Below are 6,524 nucleotides of genomic sequence, written 5' to 3' on the forward strand. Positions count from 1 at the left end.
CTCCTATATTCAAATTGTCTTGTAATAAAGACCAACTTACTATTAGCTATCTTAATTGCTTGTTATACCTGCATGTTAGCTTTCAGTGACTCATGACCAAGGGCACCCAAGTCCATTTGAAGTTCAACACTTCCCAGCCTCTCACCATTTAAGAAATACTCTATATTTCTGTTTTTCTTACCAAAGTAGATAACCTCACATTTCTCCACATTGTATACCATCTGCCAATTTTTTGCCTACTGGTTTAGCCTCTCCAAATCCCCTTTAAGCTACTTTGCATCCTCCTCACACTTCCACCTAGTTTTGTGTCATTTGCAAACTTGGAAATATTACATTTAATCCCCACATCCAAATCATTGATATAAATCGTTAATAGCTGGGGCCTAAGGCTTTACTCTAATAGGTCTTACCCTAATAAATCTTATGCAAGCCTTGCCCTAAAAGGCCTTACCCTAGCAGGCCATATCCTAACAGGCTTAACTCTAACAAGCCCATAGACATGAAAGAGATCATAAACTGTTTAAATCAAACCTTACTTTCTGCTTATTTAAAAATGGACTTTGCTGGACCAAAAACATGGCTGCTACAGGTCACATGATTTGGAAGTTGGCTCCAGTTCTGTAAACGTCCAACAATAGTTACAGGACAAAGCTCAACCCTCATCCTTGAGGAATGTCACACCTATCATTGTGTGGACCCATTACAATCAATGAATCAAGGGAGCAGAAGACAGTCCGTCTCCCTAGCCCGGACTTATAACAAAGGCAGAGCCATCAAAACTCATTATACCTGTGGAGGCATTAATCTATCTCCTAAGGTGACCAGAGACATAGAAACTGATTATTAACCTGGAATTGACTCATCAATGGACAACACCACCTGCTCGAAACTCCTTTGGGCTTTGGAAAGTTTTAATGTTACAAATTGGGACTCCCAGGGCAATCTGCTGTTAACATCTAGCCTGTCAACACCAAAACAGGACTATAGGCTGATAACAAAGTCTGCTCAAGTCAAAACCTTCTTGAAGCCTGGTTCTCACTGGACTCTGCCATTCATGTGAATTAATATCCATATCTTTGTTTTTTTTGTGTTTTAAGTTGTTCCTAATTGTAAACCTCTTTTCTTTCCTATCTCCTCTTGTGTGGTTGTGTGTGTGTATGTAGTTGTGATGACCATCCACTGGGATTGAATGTATGAATAAACAATATTTCTGATTTAAACCCTAAAGAGAATTTGCTGCGAGTTACTTTAAAATTGACATCACAAAGAGAGGGTTTGGGGAAACACGCCACAGTCTATTTCAAAAATAAAAAAAACCTCTGCTTATGGGCAGACAGTGACGAAAAATAAAGAAGTTCAGTTTGCCTCTCTCCCCTGTCTGTAACACTAACAAGCCTTACCCGAACAGGCCTTACTCAAACAAGCCTTACCCTAAAAGGCTTTGACTTAACAAGTCTTGTCCTAACAGGCCTTGCCCTAACAGACTTTAATCTAACAGTCTTTACCCTAACAGACTTTACCCTAACAAGCCAATCCTAACAGGCTTCACCCTAACAGTCCTTACCCTAACAGCCTTGCCCTAACAATCTTCACCCTAATGGGCCTTACCCTAATAGGCTTTGCCCTATCAAGCCTTGCCCTAACAGGCTTTATCCTATCAGGCCTTACCCTAACAGGCCTTGTGTTAACAGGCCTTACCCTAATAGGCTTAACCGTAACAGGTCTTACCCTAACAGGCCTTAACCTAACAAGCCTTACCCTAAAAGGCCTTGACCTAACAAGCCTTACCCTAACAGGCCTTGCCCTAACAGGCCTTGCCCTAACAGGCCTTGCCCTAACAGGCCTTACTCTAACTGGCCTTGCCCTAACAAGCCTTACCCTAAAGGGCCTTACCCTAACAGGCCTTACCCTAACAGGCCTTACCCTAACAGGCCTTACCCTAACAAGCCTTACTCTAACAGGCCTTACTCTAACAGGCCTTACCCTAACAGGCCTTTGCCCTAACAAGCATTACCCTAAATAGCCTTACCCTAACTGGCCTTGCCCTAACAGGCTTTACCCTAAACAGGCCTTACCCTAACCAGCCTTAGCCTAGCCAGCCTTAGATTAACAAGCTTCACCCTAACGGGCCTTACCCTAACAGGCCTTGCCCTAGCAGGTTTTACCCTAACAGGCCTTGAGCTAACAGGCCTTATTCTAAAAGGCTTAACCCTAACAGGCCTTGCCCTATCAGGCCTTACCCTATCAGGCCTTACCCTAACAGGCTTTACCCTAACATGTGTTAGGGAAGGAAACAGTTAAAGAAATTCAATTGTTAATTATTAGGTTGTTTAACAAAGTACCCATTTGGTTGTATAAAAGGGATAACAGCTGGGACTAGTGCTATCTGTGGAGACTTTTATGACAAGCAACAAAACTCTGTCTGAAGGAGTCTGTCTTGGTTTTGGTCTTCATTTCTAAACAACTATTAGGAACTTAACAACAGGACTTACCCGAACAGGCCATGCCCTGGCAGGCCATGACTGTTTTCTCACCTGCCTCTATCTCCTCTTCATGTTGTGGACAGTGCTCCATCTTTTCTCAGGCACTCTGTACCACTATCTTCAAGGGATGGCACATGGAAGTTTTGTGCCCAGCAACATTCCTGTCAATCACATACTGCAGCAGCACCTCTGTCCTACCAAATGACTTGGGTTCTTTTGCTGTCTGTGCTCCAGATGTTACCAGAAACAATTTTCAGGCTTTCCGTTATTTTGTGCTGATAAAGAACTCTTATCTTCACATGATGCTGAAGCCCTTTACTGAGCGGCATCTAACATGGGAGTTTCCACAGGAAGGAATGTGCAGAACACAATTGTAAGCACACCTTGCTAGGCACAGCTCTCTCCCCCAGAGTGCCAGTAACAGGAAATCATACACCAATTCATAATCATAGAGTTCTTCAGCAGGGTAAGGGTTACTTACTGTGTAACTGTGTGATGTTCCTGTTTTTTTCAGCAGGGTAAGGGTTACTCACTGTGTAACTGTGTGATGTTCCTGTTTATTCAGCAGGGTATGGATTAAACAGTGATGTATAATGTAGCTATGTGTGTGTGTGTGTGTGTGTGTGTGTGTGTGTGTGTGTGTGTGTTTGTTTGTGGTACGGTCTGTATAACAGATGGTGCACCTCAGGTGAGACAGCACGAAAGAGGAATCTATTTCCAGCAGTACACAGGCGTTTCCTGTGTGCAGTAGTTTATCTTGTTTGAAGTGATGAGCAATCACTGTAGACATTAGCAAGGCTGAATCTTGTGTGCAATGTATATCCAAATACACGTATTATGATGAGCAGCGAGACAAATAAACATGCATAGACACACAATCAGGCAACAAGTAACAAGCATACGTATAGAAAAACATGCACACAGTGATAAAAACATATAGATGTAGACATGCACAAGTAGATATTGCCATGAAACTAACATTTTTTCATAATATTATGCTGGTTTATAAAGTAGGTTTATGGGTGTGGGTGTGAGTATAGATGGCTCAATCTATGTGATTTAATTGAATTAGAGTCAGATAGATTGCAAGCTTGAAATTATCAAAAGGAGTTAGGGGTAAAAGGTATTTGAAATGCTAATGAGTAAACATGGCTGAGGTCTCAGCATCTAGGCTGTGAAGGAAATGTGCATGTTTTGATAAGGGGAAGAGTTGTTTGAGTTTCAAAGGGATGATAGGATCTTTACAACTAACAAAGTAAGCAAGACCAAGGCATGTGACCATATTGGCAACATGAAAGATTTTTATATTATGGGAAAAGTAAATTTCCAAAGATATACAGAACAATGGAATTTAGAGTTTAAAGAGGGAGAAACATATATAAAGAGGAATGGAAGGTTATGTTGGGGGGGTGCATTTAAGACCTAAGAGGTGTATGCAAAACAGCCTTGGGGAAGGCTCTAACCACTTGTGCGGAAGTCTGTTGTGTCCAGTAACCAAGGGTGGAGGAAAGCCTTTGGAATTCCACTGTCGAGTGCTACTGTGGTAAACTTGCTGGCTTGATTATTTAAATTTAAAATCTATTTTGGACTGTTGCCTTAGAGAGGGTGTGCAGTTGGGAGTCAGGTTAATTAGGAATTTTGGGATATGTTATAGTAGTAAGTAACTGTAATCTTATGTATGTACTTGAAATCTTTTCTTTTGTTAATAAACAGTTTAATTTATCTTTTAAAATCTCTAAAGGTGTTAGTGGACTCATTACTTGTGAATTTAGTACACAACTCTTCTCATAATAAATACAAATTGCAAAACTGTTGTGATAGTGTGGCCAAGTTTCCCTTATGGATTTGATCTGCCTGGCACACATCACCTGCCACGTCATAAAACAATATACTGACATGTAGATATATATATGATGCACAAAGACATATATACTGACATGTACAGATATATATAATATACTGACACACACAATACTGACACACATGTATATATGACCCACAGATTATATATATATTTTATATATAAAATACAAGGTTCCTGACTGGGACAGTTTGTTCATACACTGCATATCATAAGCTGGATTCTCTATGAATAATGTTTCTGTATGTTTGTGAGTATATATGACATATATATATATATATATATATACTCACAAACACACAGAAACATTATTTCACAGAGAATCCAGCTTATGATATGCAGTGTATGAACAAACTGTCCCAGTCAGGAACCTTGTATTTTTCAGAAAGCTGTGAGATGAAATGTTCCTAACCAGCAGAATTCAGAAGCTCGGTACTTAAGGCAGGGCTGGCTCCACATTAATCAGTTCTGAAAAAGGACAGCAAGCAACCTTTCACACTGTGTTAGAGTGTGGCCTAAATATATTGGCTGGATTTTATCATTCTCTGTTCGCGAGCTCCCTATGCTTGTTTGAGTCACATTCTAGATAACACACTGCAAAGAGCCCCTGGGGGTGTAATAGTGGTGCCGACTAAACCAGAGAACCGTAGGTCGTTGATAAGTGCTGATTGGTAAGGGTTTTGTGGTGGGGTGGGGAAGAGAGTACACTGTGTTGGCAGCTCGAGGATCTGAACTCAAGTCTAGCTCATTGGACTGAGTGAAGGACTCAGCTATGGTACAGTTGAATAACCCACTCACTCTGAGTCAGAAAGTCATGGGTTCAAGACACACTCATAGAGACTTGGGGCAGAATTTTGTGCTTGATTTGCGGGGGGCAGGCCCCGCACGTCAGCGCGTAAAATTACGCGCGGTGACATCGGATGAGTGTCCCGACACCATCGTGATATTTCGCTGGGCGGGCGCATGATGAAGTTCAACGTGCGCCTGCCATTAATTAATGGGCCAGTTAAGGCCCTTTAATCGGCAGTCGACACCGATTTTCATGCGCCAGTGCAATCTTTGGGTTGGCGCATGGGCACAACGGGCAGGCGGGTAAGGGACTTTTTAATAAAACTCATCCACGGGCAGGATAAGAGAGCTCAGTGGGGTCATGAATCTGCTCTGTGAGTATTTATTGCAGAAAGTGTTTTAAAGATGCCTGTGTGATCTGCAGCAGTTCAGAATGAATTCCAGTAGCTTACTATGTATTTTGAACCTTAAGGTCAGCACTCTGCAGTCAGTAATCTTTATCAGGCCTGCAGCTTTCCAGAGGCCTCCTTTTAGCCTGGGTATGGGTTCTAACATGTTCACTGGAGAAAGCTCCTCTGAGGAGGGAGGGCTAGAATAAGGAGGAGGCCAGGAGTGGACAATCAGCCTCCAGGGGAGCCACCTTTGGGAGGACTGGCGCAGGCACAAGGGGCGCAGGGCCAAGAGATTATCCAAGGTGGAAGGGGCCGCAGAAGATGCCACTATCCTGATGCCAGGGTTTACAGGCAGCGAAGCAGCTACCTCAAAATGACTTGAGGCACAGTGCTGAAGGAGGCTCCGACTGTCAAGGGAGACAGCCAACTACATCTGTTGGATGATTGGCCCTGAGATCTCCTCTAACTGTGTGGGCAGACACCCCATGCCAGCGGCTCTGAAGGTCACAGTTGCCCTCAACTTCTATGCCCCTGGCTCCTTCCAGGGCTCGGTGGGTGATCTTTGCGGTGTCTCCCAATCAGCTGTCCACACTTGTGTCAAGAAGGTTACAGACACTCTGTTCAGACGAGCATTGACCTTCGTCCACTTCCGCTGTGACCAGGTAAGTCAGGCACAGCGAGCCAGAGGCTTCGTGGCCATTGCTGGCTTCCCCCGCGTCCAGGGTGCAATAGACTATACACATGTGGCCATCAAGGTGCCAGCAGGTGAGCCCTGTGCCTTCGTCAACAGGAAGGGCTTCCACTCCATGAATGAGCAGATAGTGTGTGACCACAGGATGCTGATTCTACAAGTCTGTGCAAGGTACCCAGGCAGCTTCCATGATACCTACATCCTCAGACACTCCCAGGTGCCGGGGCTCTTCAGTGCTCCAGCCCGGCTGGATGGATGGCTGCTGGGTGATAAGGGCTATCCCCTCAGAAGGTGGCTCGTGATGCCTC

This window comes from Carcharodon carcharias, chromosome 8 (assembly GCF_017639515.1).
Source record: "Carcharodon carcharias isolate sCarCar2 chromosome 8, sCarCar2.pri, whole genome shotgun sequence".
Lineage (NCBI taxonomy): Eukaryota > Metazoa > Chordata > Chondrichthyes > Lamniformes > Lamnidae > Carcharodon > Carcharodon carcharias.